Source organism: Hyperolius riggenbachi, chromosome 5 (assembly GCF_040937935.1).
Source record: "Hyperolius riggenbachi isolate aHypRig1 chromosome 5, aHypRig1.pri, whole genome shotgun sequence".
Lineage (NCBI taxonomy): Eukaryota > Metazoa > Chordata > Amphibia > Anura > Hyperoliidae > Hyperolius > Hyperolius riggenbachi.
Window position 1 is genome coordinate 362,294,659 of NC_090650.1, and position 22,624 is coordinate 362,317,282.

The following is a 22,624-nucleotide window of genomic DNA, read 5'->3' on the forward strand; positions in this document are numbered from 1 at the left end:
GCCAACCCTGGCTGACCAAAGCTACTAAACAGCTAAAGGGGTGCTCTAGGGTAGCTGAACGCCGTTGGAGAAAAAGTAATACTAATGAGGATTTCATTACTTACAAAAAAGAGTTGAACAAGTTTAAAACCGCTCTCTCTTCTGCAAAACAATCATACTTCTCCTCCCTCATATCCTCCCACTTGCACAATCCAAAGTGCCTGTTCAGTACTTTCAACTCCCTTCTCCGTCCACCCCCTCCTCCTCCTTCTTCATGCTTATCAGCTGAATAATTTGCAACATACTTTACAGATAAAATTTCAAAAATCCGTAGTGTGTTTTCCACGCAGACATCAAACTCCATCTCCACTACTCTTGTTGACTGCTCTCTTTCCAGTTTCTCTCCACTCTCCGAACATTCGCTCTCTTCCCTTATCTCCAAATCCCATCTAACCACCTGTTCTTTGGATCCTATCCCATCACATCTCATTCCACAGCTATCCACATCCCTCATCCTGTCCCTAACATCGCTGTTCAACCTATCCCTCTCCACTGGAATTTTTCCATCCTCACTCAAGAGGGCTGTTGTAACACCACTACTTAAAAAACCATCTCTAGACCCCACCGAACTTGCTAACTACCGCCCAGTGTCACTTCTCCCATTTGCATCTAAATCACTTGAACGCCACATTCATGCTGAACTAAGTCAGTATTTATCTGCAAATTCCTTGCTTGATCAGTTCCAGTCTGGCTTCCGGCCAAACCACTCCACAGAAATCACCAAAGTAGCTAATGAACTCCTCACAGCTAAATCCAAAGGCTATTATTCCAATCTCATCCTTCTAGATCTGTCATCCACTCTACTCCTACAGATCCATCTATAGGAATAAAGGACCTCGCTCTCTCCTGGATATCTTCCTACCTCTCTGGAAGGTCTTTCGCTGTTTCTTATTCAAATCAGGCCTCCTCTTCACATCCTCTGTCTGTAGGGGTACCTTAAGGCTCTGTCCTCGGTCCCCTCCTCTTCTCCATCTACATGCACGGTGTTGGTAACTTAATCAGCTCATTTGGTTTCCAATACCACCTATATGCAGATGATACACAACTGTACCTCTCGGCCCCAGATCTTAACTCCCTCCTCACACGGGTTCCCGACTGCCTGTCCGCTATTTCCTCTTTCATGTCCTCTCGCTTCTTAAAACGTAATATGAATAAAACTGAACTAATAGTGTTTCCACCATCCCTGTCCACCCCTTTGCCTGATATTACAATAAATGTTAACAGCACGTCTATAACATCAGTTCCCAAAGCACGGTGCTTGGGGGTATATTCTTCTCTCTCATTTACTCCTCACATTAACTCCCTAACCAGCTCCTGCCATTTCCAACTGAAAAACATAGAACGTATCCGACCTTTTCTCTCCCATGACACAAACAAAATGTTAGTACATGCTCTTATTATATCTTGATTGGACTATTGCAATATATTGCTTGGTGGACTTCCAAACAACCGACTAGCACCGCTCAATTCTGTACTGAACTCTGCTGCTCGACTCATTCATTTCTCCTCTCGCTCTTCCTCTGCTGACCCTCTCTGTCAAGCTCTTCACTGGCTACCAATTAATGAGAGGATTCAGTTCAAACTCTTAACCCTAACCTACAAAGCTCTCCACAATCTCTCTCCCCTGTACATCTCCTCACTAGTCTCCAGATACCAACCCAACCGCAATCTCAGATCTGCACACGAGCTTCTTCTATCCTCTTCTACAATTACCTCCTCACATTCACAAGACTTCTCATGTGTCTCACCCCTCCTCTGGAATGCCCTTCCACAACACATCCACCACTCTCCCACCTTTGAAATCTTTAAACGCTTCCTCAAAACCCACCTTTTCTGACAAGCATATTCTCTAGCTTAGGCCATGCACCCACTAAATAACCTAATTACGCACTGCCTGTACATATACTGTATACATCCCCACCTCTTGTTTCCACCCCATTCCTTTAGATTGTAAGCTCGCAAGGGCAGGGCTCTCACCCTTTTGTGTCATGGACTGTTACTAATTTAATTGCTTGCACACTGTTAGACATTTATACATTTTAGTCATCATGTTAAATCAAATTGTAATCAGCAGTGCTGTATCTTGTATCAGTGTTCATATTTGATGTATATCATTGTCTGTATCATTATGTATCCCTTGTTTGTTTTCTTACATTGTACAGCGCCACGGAATATGTTGGCGCTTTATAAATAAATAATAATAATAATAATACCTAATATCACCCAGTTGCAGAGTGTTGTTGCTCTGGTGGTACTCTGGCTTTCTCGGCCTCAGCTGTTATATCATGCACGTTAAGACCTGGGGGTAACTGAAGTCAGGGAACATATTCATTGTCCTGTTCAAGCGGGGCTTGTCTATAGTTAAAGACATGGGCCGAACTCAGAGCTGCAGCACTAGATTGGGGTATAGCAGCTGAAAGAAAGCAGGATATCTGCCAGGCATTACATTAGTGCAACCCAGCTGCCTGTCTGTTGTTTCTGTGGTTTAGATTAGCTGCTTTCGGATCCTTGGGATGCATATCTACGCCTCTGAAAACTTCACTTGCAGATCAGGGGCGTAGATATGCATCTCTATTTGTTTTCTTTCGCCGCTCTTGATCACGTGCGCCCACAATTGCCCCTGTAGCCATTCTGATGGCCCATGGCGGTTCATATGAATGGGTGTTTCGTAATTTGGAATATTAGAGGCAGTGACTTTTTTTCCCCCATTTTGGGGGGAGATAAAGTACATCTTATAGTCTGAAAAATATGGTAAAACGGATACACATTACTTCCTGTGTACTGTTCATAGTACACAGGATACAGTGTGGGACATATAGTGGGCAAAAAGAAAAAAATTAAATACATTGAAATAAATAAAAAAAAAATCCCTGATTAGTTATTAATCCCTTATGCCCTCACTTCCTCATAGATACCAAGATAAAGCACTTAAAAAAAATAATTACCTTAGGGACTCAACTTTTTTAATATGTATGTCATGAGGGTATATTACTGTTATTTTTGCAAATAATGGCTTGTAATTTTTAATAAAGTATAACAAAAACAGAAAACAGAAAAAACACACTTTTATTTACAATTTAACCACTTAACAACCAGCTAACGCAGATAGGCGGCGGCTGGTTGTTTGTGGTTTTGCATGGAAACAGCCACTCATTCGAGCGGCCTTTCCATGCCACTTCACGGAGGGTGTCTCCGTGATCAGTGTGCGAGCCGCCAATCGCGTGTAATGTAAACACGGGGGGAAGAAATCCCCACTGTTTACATCAATATGGCGCTGCTGCACAGCAGCGCCATGACGGAGATCGGCGATCCCTGGCCTCTGATTGGCCGGGGATCGCCGTCATTTGATAGGCAGAAGCCTATCCTATCCGGCACAGGACGGATATCTGTCCTGCGCCGCTCAGAGGGGAAACCAGAGGGAGGGAACGGAGGTGAGGGCAGAAAACGCTGCGGAGGGGGGCTTTGAGGAGCCCCCCCGCAAATCAATAATACCCAGCGGCGATCAGAGCCACCCAGCAGGACATCCCCCTAGTGGGGAAAAAAGGGGGGGGAAGTCTGAACGCCCTGCCATTAACACGATCTGTGCTGCGGGCTGGAGAGCCCACGCAGCACAGATCTTTGAGAAACAGCCCGGTCCTTAAGTGGTGGGCAAATAAAACGTGTGGGTTTTATCTACAATAGCATATTGTATTTTAAAACTATAATGGCTGAAAACTGAGAAATAATGTTTATTTTTATTTTTTTTTCGTATTCCCTTTAAAATGCATATAAAATATTTCTTAGAAAAAATGACCACCCAAAGAATGTCTAATTTGTGCAAGAAAAAAAAATTAAATAATTTTGATGTGAGAAGTAGCGATACAGTTATTGGCGAATTAATGGGAGGAGCATGATACAGTGGAGGAAATAATTATTTGACCCCTCACTGATTTTGTAAGTTTGTCCAATGACAAAGAAATGAAAAGTCTCAGAACAGTATCATTTCAATGGTAGGTTTATTTTAACAGTGGCAGATAGCACATCAAAAGGAAAATCGAAAAAATAACCTTAAATAAAAGATAGCAACCGATTTGCATTTCATTGAGTGAAATAAGTTTTTGAACCCTCTAACAATAAAAGACTTAATACTTAGTGGAAAAACCCTTGTTTGCAAGCACAGAGGTCAAACGTTTCTTGTAATTGATGACCAAGTTTGCACACATTTTAGGAGGAATGTTGGTCCACTCCTCTTTGCAGATCATCTCTAAATCCCTAAGGTTTCGAGGCTGTCTCTGTGCAACTCTGAGCTTGAGCTCCCTCCATAGGTTTTCTATTGGATTAAGGTCCGGAGACTGACTAGGCCACTCCATGACCTTAATGTGCTTCTTCTTGAGCCACTCCTTTGTTGCCTTTGCTGTATGTTTTGGGTCATTGTCGTGCTGGAACACCCATCCACGACCCATTTTCAGTTTCCTGGCAGAGGGAAGGAGGTTGTCGTTCAGGATTTCACGATACATGGCTCCGTCCATTTTCCCGTTAATGCGATTAAGTTGTCCTGTGCCCTTAGCAGAAAAACACCCCCAAAGCAAAATGTTTCCACCCCCATGCTTGACGGTGGGGACGGTGTTTTGAGGGTCATAGGCAGCATTTTTCTTCCTCCAAACACAGCGAGTTGAGTTAATGCCAAAGAGCTCTATTTTGGTCTCATCAGACCACAGCACCTTCTCCCAGTCACTCACAGAATCATTCAGGTGTTCATTGACAAACTTCAGACGGGCCTGCACATGTGCCTTCTTGAGCAGGGGGACCTTGCAAGCCCTGCAGGATTTTAATCCATTGCGGTGTAATGTGTTTCCAATGGTTTTCTTGGTGACTGTGGTCCCTGCTAATTTGAGGTCATTCACTAACTCCTCCCGTGTAGTTCTAGGATGCTTTTTCACCTTTCTCAGAACCATTGACACCCCACGAGGTGAGATCTTGCGTGGAGCCCCAGAGCGAGGTCGATTGATGGTCATTTTGTGCTCCTTCCATTTTCGAACAATCGCACCAACAGTTGTCACCTTCTCTCCCAGCTTCTTGCTAATGGTTTTGTAGCCCATTCCAGCCTTGTGCAGGTCTACAATTTTGTCTCTGACATCCTTGGACAGCTCTTTGGTCTTTCCCATGTTGGAGAGTTTGGAGTCTGCTTGATTGATTGATTCTGTGGACAGGTGTCTTTTATACAGGTGACTAGTTAAGACAGGTGTCCTTAATGAGGGTGACTAATTGAGTAGAAGTGTCTAACCACTCTGTGGGAGCCAGAACTCTTAATGGTTGGTAGGGGTTCAAAAACTTATTTCACTCAATGAAATGCAAATCAGTTGCTATCTTTTATTTAAGGTTATTTTTTCGATTTTCCTTTTGATGTGCTATCTGCCACTGTTAAAATAAACCTACCATTGAAATAATACTGTTCTGAGACTTTTCATTTCTTTGTCATTGGACAAACTTACAAAATCAGTGAGGGGTCAAATAATTATTTCCTCCACTGTATGTGAAAATTGCTGTGGTTTTTAAGGGGAAACAACCAGTGGTAGGGAAGTGGTTAATATTCAGCTGAGTATTGTGGACCAAAATACATTTGATAATGGTAGTAGTAGTGTTAGAAGTTGTAATGGTAGTAGTAGTGGTGGAAGTAGTAGTAGTCGTAGTCGTAATGGTGGTGGTAGTAGTAGTAGTAGTAGTGGTGATGGTGGTGGTAGTAGTGATAGTAGTGTTGGGCGAACAGTGTTCGCCACTGTTCGGGTTCTGCAGAACATCACCCTGTTCGGGTGATGTTCGAGTTCGGCCGAACACCTCATGGTGTTCGGCCTTTTAAGTTCGGGTTCGCCCCGAACTTCTGTATGCCCCCGAACAGGGCCGAACAGGGCCCCTGTTCGGGCGAACAGGGCCCTGTTCGGCCGAACAGGCCGCAATACGGCCCCCCTATGGGGTCGCAGGCATAAGGGGGGAGCATGCCCCGATCGCGGGGGGGGTCGGAAATTCCCCCCACCCCCTCCGCTAGCGCTCCCCCCTCTGCCCGCTTCCCCATTCAAAAGTTTCAAGAAGTACCTGTATAGCGGATGGCCTGGCAGTGGCACTGTGGAGTGAGGAGGAGGAGGAGTCCGGAGAGTGACGAGTTGAGGGAGGCCGGGCAGCGGGCGTGAGGTCAGAGAAAGGGCGAGTTCCGCCCTTTCTCTGACCTCACGCCCGCTGCCCGGCCTCCCTCAACTCGTCACTCTCCGGACTCCTCCTCCTCCTCACTCCACAGTGCCACTGCCAGGCCATCCGCTATACAGGTACTTCTTGAAACTTTTGAATGGGGAAGCGGGCAGAGGGGGGAGCGCTAGCGGAGGGGGTGGGGGGAATTTCCGACCCCCCCCGCGATCGGGGCATGCTCCCCCCTTATGCCTGCGACCCCATAGGGCCCCCAAAATAGGGATGTTCGGGAAGTTCGGGGTTCGGCCCGAACATGCCGAACATCTCGGCCATGTTCGGCGAACTTTCCCGAACCCGAACATCCAGGTGTTCGCCCATCACTAAGTGATAGTGGTGATGGTAATAGTGTTGGTAGTCATAATGGTAGCAGTAGTAGTAGTAGTGGTGGTAGTACTAGTGGTGATGGTAATAGTGGTGGTAGTAGTAGTAATGATAATAGTAGTGGTGGTAGTAGAAGTAGTAGAAGTAGTAGCCTTTAATATGTCAGCCTAATGCTGGATACACACCATGCGCTTCCGCGTCGAATGCGTCTGTCAATACGCGTCGATTCGATTATTTCTGAGCATTTCCGAGTGCATTTCGATGATGTTTAGGTCAATTGCCATGTAAAGTATGGCAAATCGACCTAACGATCCATCGAAGCTTGAATCGGTCATGTCGGAAATAATCGAATCGATGCGTATCGACGGACGGCGGAAACGCATGGTGTGTATCCAGCATTACACAGCACAGTACAATGAATAGTAGGGAATGCCAGGTACACACTGATATACATTGCAGTTACAAGCTATGACACAGGAGAGGAGAATTCTGGCTAATCCAGCTTTGATACTATTTGTTCTTAGCTGTCTGTAGTTTCTGTGGTCTAAATATAGCGTTCCGCTGAGTATTGTGGCCTGACAGACGTTACAAGAGGGGATTTTGCAAGGATTTAACAACCAGGAAATAAAAGTTAATGTTGCAGCCTGAAGTTTGTGCTGAGGAAATCTCAAACACTAAAATCTGAAAATCTGAGGGAGGGGGGGGGGGGGGCTGGGCACAGATATCTGCAATCTCTGTTGACATTAACAGTTGTTAACATGAGATGCATCTGAGTTCATAATAAGCTGTCAGTGTTTAAATGATCTCATTTAAACTAAACATTTTGAACTAATATAATGTACTTGCATTCAAAGCACATGCCATTTGTCTTCATGATTACCATTATCATCATTAGCTTATTATCTGTTGTTGTCTTATCTTGAGCTTTGCCTTTCACTATCTGTGTCCCCCTGAGATCTGAGCCAGGACAGATAGCGTGCATAGTGTCTGCTCTCTCCAATCATCGTGTCATTGCACTGACTGATAATAACTGCTGCTCTCTGGACTCCCCGAAAGCCCATAATATTTGTTTTATGTAGATCCAACTCTGTGACTCTTCAAGTATAAGCAGAGATAGCAATAGGAGAGGCTGTACTCCTTCACATAGTCTGAAAAGGCCAAAAAGGCCCAGAAGGACAAGAAACTTTCCGGGGGTGAATGATTTGGCTACGAGTGGCAAAACCTATGACTAAATCTAAAGGAGGGAGCTTCTGAGATGTACACACTGGTTATTTAACGGGTGGCCTTTGTAACTAAAGTTTGACTAAATGCCTGATTTTTACTGTATTTTTTAAAATATTTTTTATATTTGGAAATCCCTGGTAACAGGATCAGGTTCCAATGCATTGATTCTCTTTGTGGATAGTCAGTGTGACTGCTAGTTTTGGTCACTGACACTGACACATTGGATGGTCATTGGATACAGAGATATCAGCGTCAGCATCAGATCGAGAGACCGAGGGGTTGTCAGTGTGGCTGATGGCATGAAGGTGGTTAGCAGTGGTGCTCAGCAGAGCTCGAATATTCGAGTAGCTCGAATATTCGAGCTCTTTTTCAGCTATTCGAGCTCGGTATTCGAGCTCCGAATAGCTGGAGCTATTCGAATGGGCTATCCGAGTACACTCGAATAGCCCATTCACTATTCGAGCTATTCGAGCAACTCGGCGCTATTCGAGCTCGGTACCGAGCTCGAATAGCGTCATAGCCCAGATTGATGTCCTTAGAGCCAATCAGAGGGCTCCCAGGCCCTCTGACGGCAGCCAATCACAGAGGGGGACCCTGGCCAGCCCCTACCCTATAAATAGCGGCCGCCATGTTCCGTTTCTCCATGCTTGCCTGAGACTTGTACAGAGAGAGAGTTGCTCCTTTGTGCTTTGGCTTAGCAAGTGCTCTATTGTGATCATTTACCTAGCGTTTTTGCTCACCTACACCTGCCATATACACCTATATTGTTGTTAGTTAGATAGACATTGTATTTTAGTTAGTAGCTTGTGTGTTACATTAGAGACAGGCAGCTGCTGCAAGCTTACAGGTTTAGGCCTCAGGGGGGCCTTGCCTCTGTGGGCAGCTGTCCTCTGTTTATTTCTCTCATCTATACCAGTATTTCTGCTGTCCTTTACTAATAGTATTGTAGTTATACTGTACTAGGAGTAGGACACTCACTGACTGTCACTGTTTATAGGCTACTAGCTAGCTCCTGCGTGTGTGCACTCACTCACTGTCTGTGTGTACACACACTCTATTTCCTTCTGATTACTGATAGATTATTGTTAGTTAGTTGTACTTACTTACTACTTACTCTTACTGTACCCGTAGGGACACTCACTGTCACTGTTCATATAGGCTACTAGCTCCTGCGTGTGCGCACTGCACTCACTGTCTGAGTGTACACACACAACACACACTCTATTTCCTTCTGATCGCTGATTGATTATCGTAATTAGTTAGTTCTACTTACTGTTACTACTTACTCTTACTGTACTAGGAGTCTAGGACACTCAGTCACTGTCCATAGGCTACTAGCTCCTGCGTGCGTGCACTCACTGTCTGAGTGTACACACACCCACACTCCATTTCCTTCTGATCGCTGATTGATTATTGTAATTAGTTAGTTCTACTTACTGTTACTACTTACTCTTACTGTACTAGGAGTCTAGGACACTCAGTCACTGTGTTCATAGGCTACTAGCTCCTGCGTGCGTGCACTCACTGTCTGAGTGTACACACACCCACACTCCATTTCCTTCTGATCGCTGATTGATTATTGTAATTAGTTAGTTCTACTTACTGTTACTACTTACTCTTACTGTACTAGGAGTCTAGGACACTCAGTCACTGTCCATAGGCTACTAGCTCCTGCGTGCGTGCACTCACTGTCTGAGTGTACACACACCCACACTCCATTTCCTTCTGATCGCTGATTGATTATCGTAATTAGTTAGTTGTACTTACTGTTACTACTTACTCTTACTGTACTAGGAGTCTAGGACACTCAGTCACTGTGTTCATAGGCTACTAGCTCCTGCGTGCGTGCACTCACTGTCTGAGTGTACACACACCCACACTCCATTTCCTTCTGATCGCTGATTGATTATCGTAATTAGTTAGTTCTACTTACTGTTACTACTTACTCTTACTGTACTAGGAGTCTAGGACACTCAGTCACTGTGTTCATAGGCTACTAGCTCCTGCGTGCGTGCACTCACTGTCTGAGTGTACACACACCCACACTCCATTTCCTTCTGATCGCTGATTGATTATTGTAATTAGTTAGTTCTACTTACTGTTACTACTTACTCTTACTGTACTAGGAGTCTAGGACACTCAGTCACTGTGTTCATAGGCTACTAGCTCCTGCGTGCGTGCACTCACTGTCTGAGTGTACACACACTAAATTTACTTGTGATTACTACTGATTATTGTAACTGCTAGTTGTACTTCCTGACTGTTACTACTTACTTACTGTACTAGGGGACACTCACTCAGTCACCTCACCAACCAACCCACTCCATTAAAGTACCCCACTTTTCACCCGCCCTTTTACAAAACTTTTGTCTATACGCCCAAAACATTTAAGATGTCTGGAAGTGGCAGCCAGCGCGGTTTGGGCAAGGGGAAGGGCAGCAAGGGAATCAGGAGGAGAGGGAGCAGCATTGTGGCAAGCCGCGGCCGCGGGCGCGCCACCATGCACAGTTCCGCAGCAGCAGCAGCAGCGTCAGTGGCTAACATTCCTACCATAGCCACTGGCCGTGGACGCCTTGGGCGCCGCCCAGCAGGAGCATCTGCAACTCACGCTGCAGAGACACAGCAGCAGCAGCGTGTAGCACCTGCTCCCATTTTCCTCCAGCCGGGTCGGAAACGTCCCATTGAGGAAAAGGATGCAGACACTGTGGTGCAACTCATGACGGAGGATGAGCAGCCCGCCATCAGCTCTGCATCCGAGGCCTCCACCCTCACCACCACCACCACCCCTGTTCGCAGCAGCCGCCCAGCAGGGTCTGGGGAGGAGGCCAGTTCACCGTCACTCGCCGACCTGTCATTCAGCAGTCTTTTGACCCCAGGCATCATGAGTAAATTGTCTGCTGTTGTTGGCGATCTTGAGGAGGAGATGCTGATGGGCACTTTGGGGGATGAGGGATTGGACAGCAAGACTGTGGCGACAGTCAAGCAGCCCATCCATGCATCAGGAGAGGAGTTTGGGGGGTCCTCATCCCAGCAGGACATGTTTCAGGAGGGGGAGGATGATGATGACCCGGTGACAGACAGAGACTGGGTGCCACCACCTCCAGGGGATGTCGTCCTCAGCAGCTCTGAGGAGGAGGAGGAGGATGCGCTTGTGGGCCTTGCAAGGAGGCGCATCATTGCAAGCATTGGCAGCGTCCCACAGCCTGCTGGTGTCTCAGGCTCAGCAGCAGCAGCAGCAGCATCAGCCAGTACCACCCCCAGCCGCACCCAAGCCCCCCCCCCCAACCACCACAGGGAGACAGGCAGCAGCGCTTCCATGCCGTAGGGGGAAGTTTCTGTCACCAATCTGGCGGTTTTTCACCATGCCCACTGTGTACAGCAAGTACGCCACTTGCAACCACTGTCAGCGGAAGTTGAGCAGAGGTGCAGACCCCTTAAAGTTCAGCACCAGCTCGCTCATCAACCACCTTGCGGCTAAACATTTCCACCAGCATGAGGAGTTCCAGAGGCTGAAGGCATCTGCTGCTGGCAGTGGCACCACACCCATCACTGCACAGCCTTCAGCAGCAGCAGCAGCAACAGCAGCCACCCGCCCTCCTGCTCCTCCAGCAGCACCAGCAGGAGTGCGGAAACGCACTGCTCCTCCCCCCTCTGCAACTCCTGCCGCCGACACTGAGGCCTGTTCTGGCAGCCAGTCCTCAGTGGCCTCCTCTGCTGTGTCTGCTGATTCCCGTGTCAGCAAAAGGCCACGCCAGAGCCTTTTGAGCGAGTCCTTCCAGGGGGTGGTTAGGGCTCTGCCTCCCAGCAGCCGTCGCGTGCGGCAGCTGAACGGCTTGCTGGCACGGGCCATGTGCTCCCAACTCCTGCCGTACACGCTCGTGCAGGAGGGGAGCGACATTCGTGCGCTGCTTGCTTGCGCAGCCCCAGACTGGCAGCTCCCCAGCAGACACTTCTTTGCCCGCAAGGCCATTCCTGCACTGCACCGCTTTGTGATGGCCAATGTGGAGCGAGGGCTGGAGCACGCGGTTGGTGAAAGGGTCCACGTCACCATGGACTCCTGGAGCAGCCGCTTCGGGACAGGCCGCTACCTGTCCTTCACTGTCCACTGGGTCAGCTTGGTGGAAGGGGGTGAGGATGGGAGAGCAGCAGCGGGCACAGCAGCAACACAGTGGGTGGTGCCACCCCGCAGGCTCAGGGGAACTGCAGCAGGTTCCTCCGATCCTCTGCCATCCTCCGGCACACCTGGCCAAACCCCCCGCCTCAGCAGCAGCGTGAAGGCCCGCCACTGCCAAGCGCTGCTGCACTTGGTCAGCCTTGGGAAGACCAAGCTGACGGCAACCCATGTGTTGGCCAAACTCCAGGAGCAGGAGAGGATTTGGCTGACCCCCAGAGGCCTCAGAGTCGGAGAGGTGGTGGCCGACAATGGGGCCAATCTGGTTGCCGCAATAGACAGGGGAAACCTGACCCACATCCCCTGTCTTGCCCACGTGCTGAACCTGGTGGTGCAGAAGTTCCTGCGCACCTACCAGGGGATGGGCGAACTGCTGGAAACGGCAAGGAATGTTGTGCGTCACTTCCGGCGCTCGGCTGCAGCCTGTGCGAGCCTGGAAGACGTGCAAAAGGAGCTGGATCTGCCACGCCATCGGCTGATCCTTGACGTTCCGACTCGCTGGAACTCCACCCTGGCGATGTTGGAGCGTCTGGTTGAACAGAGGCGCGCTGTCAAACAGTACCTTGCCCTGGCCACTGTTTCCGCAGCTCAGAGAAGGGACAAGACCAGCAACTTCCCGTCCATCGTCCCCGATGATGACTGGAGGCACATGCAGCAGGTGTGCTTAGTGCTGGCTCCCTTCCTGCAGGCCACAAACATGGTGAGCAGGGACCATGCTATGGTCTGCGAGTGGGTGCCCTTGGTTTCTCTGCTGAACAGGGCCCTCGATGCTTTGCTGGAACAGGGAGCGGCAGCCTTGGACCAGCAGGAGCGGCAACCAGCTGCGCAGTCCACCTCTGAGGGGGAGGAGGAGGAGGACTTGGTGGAGGTCCCTGACCTGGCTGCTGATGAGGGGGATCAGCACAGCGCAGCTGAGTTGGTGCGGGGGTGGAGAGAGGATGAGGCGGCAGAGGAGGAGGATGAGGACAGCACTGACGTCGATGTGCCAGCAGACGTGGCCCGCCTCTTCCCAATGGCAGCGCACATGCTGACGTGCCTGCGCAGGGACCCCAGGGTGATCCAGATGAAGCAGAGGGAGGACATCTGGATCAGCATGATGTTGGACCCACGCCTCAAGGGGAAGTTGAGCCAGTTCCTGCCGCCTGCAGGAGGAGACTCAGCGCAACAAATAAGGAGCTTGCAGCAGGCCCTTGTTGAGCGCTTGGAGGAAGCCTTCCCCCAGCCTTCCACCCCCACTGTCCAGCAGCCAGCACAGAGGCAGCAGCAGGTGCCTGCATCCAGCAGCAGCAAGCGCCCCACAGACCTGCTGTCTCTCAGCCACGAGCTCTACAGGACTGTAGAGGCTCCGGCAGCAGTGACTAGAGAGGAGATGCATGCAGCAGCAGCATCCTCCGGTCACAGCCAGCGCCTGACCCGCATGGTGGCTCACTACATGGGGTCGTACAGCGGGCTTGACAGCGATGCCCCTGTTGATCCCATGGAGTATTGGGTCAAGCGCATGGAGATCTGGAGCGAGCTGGCGCAGTACGCCCTGGAAGTGCTGTCCTGCCCCCCTTCCAGCGTGCTGTCCGAGCGCTGCTTCAGTGCAGCTGGTGGCGTGGTCACCGAGAAACGCTCACGTCTGTCTCACAAGTCTGTGGACAGACTGACGTTTCTCAAGATGAACCAGGCGTGGGGTGGAAGGCGAGTTCCTGGCCCCTGTTGTCGGCGAGAGGGGGACATGAACTGGCTGCCGGAACCATCGTTAATGTGCCTTACCACCCTTTACCACCTCCTGGCTCCTGCTCACTAAGCCAGCCTGGTTCACTTTGACTATTACGTCGCCTGCAGCCACACATTTTACACCTACAGTGGGCTGCTGTGTACTGCCCTTCTGCTGTCTGTCTGTGTTTCCCACTGCCAGGGTACACAGAATTACCTTCTTCTGCTGCCACTCTGCCACCAGCTATTACGTCAAACAATAGCTATATTGGTTGCAAAACCAAAAACCAAAAAACCATAAAAAAAAAAAAAAGGTTTAATTTTTCTGAGGTGCCCGGGTTGAAAACTGTGTTGTCCCAGTTGTGTATTGGACACAATGTGGGCTGCACGACCGCTGTCTGGGACCTCCTGTTGTGTTTATTTACAGCCCTGGTATCACCGCTAGGTACCAGGGCTATTATGTCACGCTGCCTACCTGCTGCCACACTCACACTGCTCCTCCATACCTCCTCCTGCTGCTGCTGCTGCTGTCTGTCTGTGTTTCCCACTGCCAGGGTACACAGATGATTTACCTTCTGCTGCCACTCTGCCACCAGCTATTACGTCAAACAATAGCTGCTCGCCTACTCCTCCATTCCTCCTCCTGCTGCTGCTGTCTGTCTGTGTTTCCCACTGCCAGGGTACACAGATGATTTACCTTCTGCTGCCACTCTGCCACCAGCTATTACGTCAAACAATAGCTGCTCGCCTACTCCTCCATTCCTCCTCCTGCTGCTGCTGTCTGTCTGTGTTTCCCACTGCCAGGGTACACAGAATTACCTTCTGCTGCCACTCTGCCACCAGCTATTACGTCAAACAATAGCTATATTGGTTGCAAAACCAAAACCAAACAAACCATTAAAAAAAAAAAAAAGGTTTAATTTTTCTGAGGTGCCCGGGTTGAAAACTGTGTTGTCCCAGTTGTGTATTGGACACAATGTGGGCTGCACGACCGCTGTCTGGGACCTCCTGTTGTGTTTATTTACAGCCCTGGTATCACCGCTAGGTACCAGGGCTATTATGTCACGGCGAGCTGCCTGCCTCATTGACTGCCTGCTGCCACACACTCATCCTCCTCCTCCTGCTGCTGAATTTACCTCCTGCTGTCTTTGTGTTTCCACTGCCAGGGAGCACATACAATGGCGCTTCCAACATGCGTGCGCCCACCAGCTATTTGTTACGCTCAAAAATAGCTGCATTTCTTAAAAAAAAAAATTGAAAAGAGAAATACGTGAAGAAGAAGAAGACGATATTGAAAAGGAAGGAGAAGATGAAGATGAAGAAGAAGAAGAAGATGAAGAAGAAGATGAAGAAGAAGATGAAGAAGATGATGAAGAAGAAGATGAAAAAGAAGAAGAAGATGAAGAAGAGGAAGAAGAAGAAGATGAAGAAGAAGAAGAAGATGAAGAAGAAGATGAAGAAGATGATGAAGAAGATGAAGAAGATGAAGATGAAGAAGATGAAGATGAAGAAGAAGAAGAAGAAGAAGAAGAAGAAGAAGAAGAAGAAGAAGAAGAAGAAGAAGAAGAAGAAGAAGAAGAAGAAGAAGAAGAAGAAGAAGAAGAAGAAGAAGAAGAAGAAGAAGAAGAAGAAGATGATGATGATGAAGAAGAAGAAGAAGAAGAAGAAGAAGAAGAAGAAGAAGAAGAAGAAGAAGAAGAAGAAGAAGAAGAAGAAGAAGAAGAAGAAGAAGAAGAAGAAGAAGAAGAAGAAGAAGACAATATGGAAGAAGAAGAAGAAGATATAGAAGAAGAAGATCGAGAAGAAGAAGAAGAAAGATAAAGAAGAAGAAGAACAAGTATATACAGTAACACTACTGAACAAAATTAAGGACACAACTTCTCTTTCCACATTTTTTTTTAAAGGAACATCCCCACATAATCACTTGCTGTTGTTACTTGGAAAAAAAGAGGTTTCTTGCATCATTCACCCTCAAAACAAGTGTTGGAAGCTATTTAAGGCCAATTCGAATAGTCAGCTCGAATAGTTAGCTCGAATACCGACTCGAATAGTGAGCTCGAAGTCCGAGGTCGAATCGAATAGTAAAAATTATTCGACTCGAATATTCGACTGACCTCGAATAATTTACTATTCGAATTCGACCAAACTCGAATTTTAAAAAGGGGTATTTGAGCATCACTAGTGGTTAGTGTGCAATTATCCTTCCACTGGATGATTTTCAATTTTTCAAAAGTAGTGTTAACAGTTCACGTGGGTTATTCTCAGGGGCGTAGCAATAGGGGTTGCAGAGGTTGCGACCGCATCAGGGCCCTTGGGCTAGAGGGGCCCCAAAGGGCCCTCCCTCAACTACAGTATTAGATCTCTATTGGTCCTGTGCTCCATAGCTACACCACTGGTTGTCCTTATCGCAATAACACACAGGAAGTCATTGCAGGATGCATCCCTACCACTCCAGCTCTCCTGGGCACACAATGTTTAAATGTGGTGTACATATCTACCTGGCAAGGAAGGTTGTGCGTCACTTCCGGCACTCGCCTGCAGCCGTGGCGAGCCTGGAAGAGGTGCAGAAGGAGCTGCACCTGCCACAGCACCGGCTCATGCTCGATGTTCCAACTCGCTGGAACTCCACCCTGGCGATGTTAGAGCGTCTGGTTGAACAGAGGCAGGCTGTCAGCCAGTACGTTGCACAAGCAACAGTTGCCTCCCTCACTGCAACTGGGCGTGCCGCCACCAACCTCCCGTCCATCATCTCCACGGAGGACTGGGGGCACATGCAGCAGGTGTGCTCAGTCCTGGCACCCTTCCTGCAGGCCACCAACATGGTGAGCAGGGACCATGCAATGGTGTGCGAGTGGGTCCCCTTGGTGTGTGTGCTGGACAGGGCCCTGTATGCACTGGTGGAAGAGGGAGCGGCAGCCTTGGACCAGCAGGAGCTGCAGGTAGCTTCACAGGCCACCTCTGAGGAGGAGGGCTCAGAGTTGGTGGAGGTCCCTGACCTTGCTGCTGATGAGGGGGAGCAGCAGAGCGCAGCTGGACTGGCGCGGGGGTGGAGAGAGGATGAGGTGGAGGGGGCAGAGGAAGAGGAGGACAGCACTCTCAGCTCTGGGGCTGCCGATGATGTGCCAACAGACGTGGCCAGACTCTTCCCAATGGCAGCGCAGATGCTGAGGTGCCTGCGCAAGGACCCAAGGGTGATCCAGATGAAGCAGAGGGAGGACATCTGGATCTGCATGATGCTGGACCCACGTCTGAAGGGGAAGCTCAGCCAGTTCCTGCCTGCAGGAGGAGACCGTGCGCAACAAATGAGGGATTTGCAGCTGTCCCTTGTTGAGCGCTTTCAGGAAGCCTTCCCTGAGCCATCCACCCCCACTGTCCAGCCAGCACAGAGGCAGCAGCAGGTGCCTGCATCTACCAGCAGCAAGCGCACCACAGACCTACTGTCTCTGACCCAAGAGCTCTACATGAGTGTAGAGCTGCCAAGGACTAGAGAGGAGGTGCCTGCAGCAGCATCCTTCTCCAGTCACAGGCAGCGCTTGACCTGCATGGTGGCTGACTACATGGGGTCCTTCAGCGGGCTTGACAGCGTGGCCCCTGTTGATCCCATGGAGTATTGGGTCAAGCACCTGCCGATCTGGAGCGAGCTTGCGCAGTACGTCCTGGAAGTGCTCTCCTGGCCCCCTTCCAGCGTACTGTCAGAGCGTTGCTTGAGTGCAGTCGGTGGAGTCGTCACTGAGAAGCGATCTCGTCTGTCTCACAAGTCTGTGGACAGACTGACGTTTCTCAAAATGAACCAGGCTTGGGTGGAAGGCGAATTCATGGCCCCTGTTGTCGGCGAGAGGGGTACATGAAGTGACGACTGGCACACACACATACACCTGCTGCTGCTGCTTCTGCTGTTATATTTCATCCTGCTGTCTGTGTCTCCACTGCCAGGGAACACATTACAAGGTGCTGCTGCCCAAGCGCCACCAGCTATTACCCTCAACAATAGCTGCATTAATTTGAAAAAAAAAAAATGTAATTATTTTAGAGGTGTCCGGGTTGAAAACTGTGCTGTCCCAATTGTGTATTGGACACAATGTGGGCTTCACGACCGCTGTCTGGAACCTCATGCTGTTCATTTACGGCCCTGGAACCACCGCTAGGAACCAGGGCCTACTATGTCTCGCTGCCTGCCCTCCTGCCTGCTGCCAAATGCCAGTCTGCCACACACTCTTATCCTCCTCACGCTGCCTGCTGTTATATTTCATCCTGCTGTCTGTGTCTCCACTGCCAGGGAACACATTACAAGGTGCTGCTGCCCAAGCGCCACCAGCTATTACGCTCAACAATAGCTGCATTAATTTAAAAAAAAAAAATGTAATTATTTTAGAGGTGTCCGGGTTGAAAACTGTGCTGTCCCAATTGTGTATTGGACACAATGTGGGCTTCACGACCGCTGTCTGGAACCTCATGCTGTTCATTTACGGCCCTGGAACCACCACTAGGAACCAGGGCCTACTATGTCTCGCTGCCTGCCCTCCTGCCTGCTGCCAAATGCCAGTCTGCCACACACGCTTATCCTCCTCACGCTGCCTGCTGTTATATTTCCTCCTGCTGTCTGTGTCTCCTCTCCACTGCCAGGGAACACATTACAAGGTGCTGCTGCCCATGCGCCACCAACTATTACGCTCAACAATAGCTGCATTAATTTGAAAAAAAAATTGTAATTATTTTAGAGGTGTCCGGGTTGAAAACTGTGCTGTCCCAATTGTGTATTGGACACAATGTGGGCTTCACGACCGCTGTCTGGAACCTCATGCTGTTCATTTCTAGCCCTGGAACCACCGCTAGGAACCAGGGCCTATTATGTCAGTCACATCACACTGCCTGACACACATTACTCCTCCTCCTGTAGCTGCATTGAGCTTCTGCTGTCTGTGTGCTGCTACCACTGCCAGGAAGAACAGAAGAATAACTATTTTCTACTGCCACCTGCCCACCCACTCTCCTACCAAGTACCGACCGACTATTACCACACACTACAAATAGCTGCAAGCCTGCAACTACTTCCTCCTCCTGCTGATGTCTGTGTTTTACCACCGCCAGGGTACACAGAAAAAGGCCCTGTGGCTTGCAATGTGCCACTACCTACCTATTATGCCATCAACACAAATATAACTATGGTGTTATTACAATAAAATATTTCCACAAATGAAGTAAAAAAAATATTACAAAAGAAAGGAAAACCAAGACACATAATATAATGATAGAGAAGAAGATGAAGAAGATATAGAAGAAGATATAGAAGAAGAAGATGAAGAAGAAGAAGAAGATATAGAAGAAGATGAAGAAGATATAGAAGAAGAAGATATAGAAGAAGATGAAGAAGAAGAAGATATAGAAGAAGAAGAAGAAGATATAGAAGAAGAAGATATAGAAGAAGAAGAAGAAGAAGATATAGAAGAAGAAGAAGATTTAGAAGAAGAAGATATAGAAGAAGAAGAAGATATAGAAGAAGAAGAAGAAGAAGATATAGAAGAAGAAGAAGATATAGAAGAAGAAGATGAAGATGATGTAAATGAAGACTTCCAACAACCATTTTGCACACACCTTCTCATGCAAACACTTTTCATGAAGTTAATTTACTTTTTTTGAGACCTTTTTTATAACTACTACATCACCACATAATCACTTGATGTTTTTCTTCATAAAAAACGGTGGTTTCATGCATCATTGACCTCCAATACAAGTTTTACAAGCTATTTAAGGCCAGCTCGAATATTTTACTCGAATACAGACTCGGATAGTGACGTCGGATATCCGAGGTCGAATCGGATATTCGATTACATCGGATATTGAACTTCGAGTGAATTCGGATAGTTTACTATCCGAATTCGACCAAACTCGAATAGGATAATGAGGTATCCGAGCAACACTACTCAGTGTGAACCGTTTTTGCCTTCAGAACTGCTCCCTCTTTAGAACCCTCCCTCTACCGACATCTATCCTAAATTCTTCAAACTGGTAGTTTGTATCTTTCGGCAGTGTTGTGAGCGCTCGCACACGTGCACACTGCAATGCATGCTGGGAGATGTAGTCCATGGATGCAGGTATGTACTCACATTCAAGGACTACATCTCTCAGATCGCTTTAAGCTGCATACATACACTAGATTCCAGGCAGCCAAGGTGGTCTAAAGGCCAGTGATGCTTCTGTACAGCCTCGGCCCTGCACTGTTGCCTGAGAGATTGCATCCCACGGGGGGACAATACTATATGGTGGTAGCGGCGGTCCATAGTGTACTGAAATCTATTGAAAATATATTAGCAGTGTGTGGCAGGAATATATCCCACTCTGATCAGATTTCGATCAGAGAGGGATCTATATTTTGGCACATCACGTGGCCATCAATTAACGTATGCCCACCAGGGGAATAACTACAGGGGAGCAGCCTCTGCAACCGCAGAGGGACCCAGAGCTGTAAGGGGGCCCCAGCTACTATTCCTCTGATAAAGGGATCCATCCTTTAGATCACTCCACCGACGTGCTTCACTCGTATCCTTCAGATCAGGTGTTTTTGTGGCTACACTTGTTATAGGTGAAAAGATTATATTGTCTACACTTGTTTTATGACCCTACTAAGATGGGCCCTTAAGCTGTGAGGATCACCAGAAGTAGGCAAGGGAAAGGGTGGGAACATTGGGGGGGTGCATTAATGTTTTGCTAGGAGGACCCCAGGATTTGTAGTTACACGCAGCCCCTGATGCCCACTTTGCTATTTCCTTAACACCCTGGTATAGGGGTAGATTCCAGACTCGGTTGCTTTTAGGACTGATCACTACCAGGCACACATTGACTTAATTAGTGTAAATTTAGTGGCTTAGTGGTAACTTTTGCTTTGATTGGCATTTTCCTTTAATTTCACCTGTTGGGATTGCAGTACAAAACTACTGTCAAGTGAATAAGATGACAGCATTATTCCCAGCATCACAGAGCACTGTCAATAATTCATGTTTTGCTTTAGGCCAGCTGTAAGATAGGCAACATTTCATCCTCAGCCTCAGGCAGCAGAATCCCATAACTCAAATCTCAGAAGGTTACACAAGCACAGTGTAACTAACGCAGGACATCACAGCTCATCATAATGTCCAGCTCCTCTAGATTGTTTTACACATACATAATGTGACCAGCATGTCATTAAATATGAAGGCAGGAGAAGACTGTTCTGAAAAGAATCAACAGTATCTATATCTGAACTATTGCATGATCGGGCGTTTGCAACTGAGCACAGCTAGTTAGTTTGTTTGGTTAGCTAGTTAGTTTGGTTGAAAAAAAAGATTCTGTCCATGAAGTTCAATTGGAAAATATGGTACAACACTACCTTGCACCCTCACATATCCCAGCACACTACGTTTCAGGCCAACAAGAGCTAATAAAGGGCTTGTCTTAAAACATGTAGTGTGCTTATCACATGCAGTAAATTGAAGTTCAAACCCGCATAGTACTTCCTTCTGACTTGATGAAGTTGACACAGTGTAGAGCAGAAGTGGGGTACCTGCTTGAGGGAGAGCACTGATATAGGTCTCTGAACTAGGATTGAGCCTTTAAAGAGGAACTCCAGTGAAAATAATGTAGTAAAAAAAGTGCTTCATTTTTTACCATAATTATGTATAAATGATTTAGTCAGTGTTTGCTCATTGCAAAATCTTTCCTCTCCCCGATTTACATTCTGACATTTATTACATGGTGACATTTTTACTGTGGGCAGCAGTGGCGTAGCTACAAACCTCTGGGCCCCGATGCGGAATCTGGATGTGGCCCCCCACGGCAACAACAGCCCCCCTCCCCCGGCAACACCCGACGCACACACATATCCAAATCCCTATAGCCAGCTATAGGTCCCCCCCAGTATAGGTAGCCAGGCATAGGTAAGCCAGTATAGTTGCCCCCGGTATAGGTTAGCCAGGTAGGTGCCTCCAGCATAAGTAGCCAGTATAGGTTAGATAGGCAGGCGCCGCCGGTATAGGTTAGATAGATAGGTGCCCCCAGTACAGGTTAGCTAGGTGGGTGCCTCTAATATAGGTAGCCAGAATAGTTGTCCCCAGCATAGGTTAGATAGGTAGGTGCCCCCAGTATAGGTTAGTTAGGTAGGTGCCTCCAATATAGGTAGCCAGTATAGTTGCCACCTGTATAGGCTAGCTAGGTGCCCCGAATACAGGTTAGACAAGTAAGTGCCCCCAGGTTAGATAGGTAGGTGCCCCCCAGTATAGGTTAGATTAGGTAGCTGCCCCCCAGTATAGGTTAGATGAGGTAGGTGCCCCCCAGTATAGGTTTGATGAGGTAGGTGCCCCCCAGTATAGGTTAGGTAGCTGCCCCCCAGGATAGATTAGGTAGCTTTCCCCCAGGATAGGTTAGATTAGGTAGCTGCCCCCAGGATAGGTTAGAGTAGGTAGCTGCCCCCCAGGATAGGTTAGAGTAGGTAGCTGCCCCCCAGGATAGATTAGGTAGCTGCCCACCAGGATAGGTTAGATTAGGTAGCTGCCCCCCAGGATAGGTTAGATTAGGTAGCTGCCCCCCCCCCCAGATAGGTTAGGTAGGTAGCTGCCCCCCCAGGATAGGTTAGGTAGGTAGCTGCCCCCCCAGGATAGGCTAGGTAGGTAGCTGCCCCCCCAGGACAGGTTAGGTAGGTAGCTGCCCCCCCCAGGATAGATTAGGTAGGTAGCTGCCCCCCAGGATAGATTAGGTAGCTGCCCCCCAGGATAGGTTAGATTAGGTAGCTGCCCCCCCAGGATAGGTAGGTAGCTGCCCCCCAGGATTAGGTAGGTAGGTAGGTCCTCCCCCCCCCATAATGAAGGGGGGAGCCGCAGCTGTGGGGAGAGCAGCCCGACCTCTCCCTCCCTTCCTCTCCCCGGGCCCCCCCCCCTTCAAATGCAGAGTGCACGGCGCACGGAAGCGCTGTAGGCAGAACTC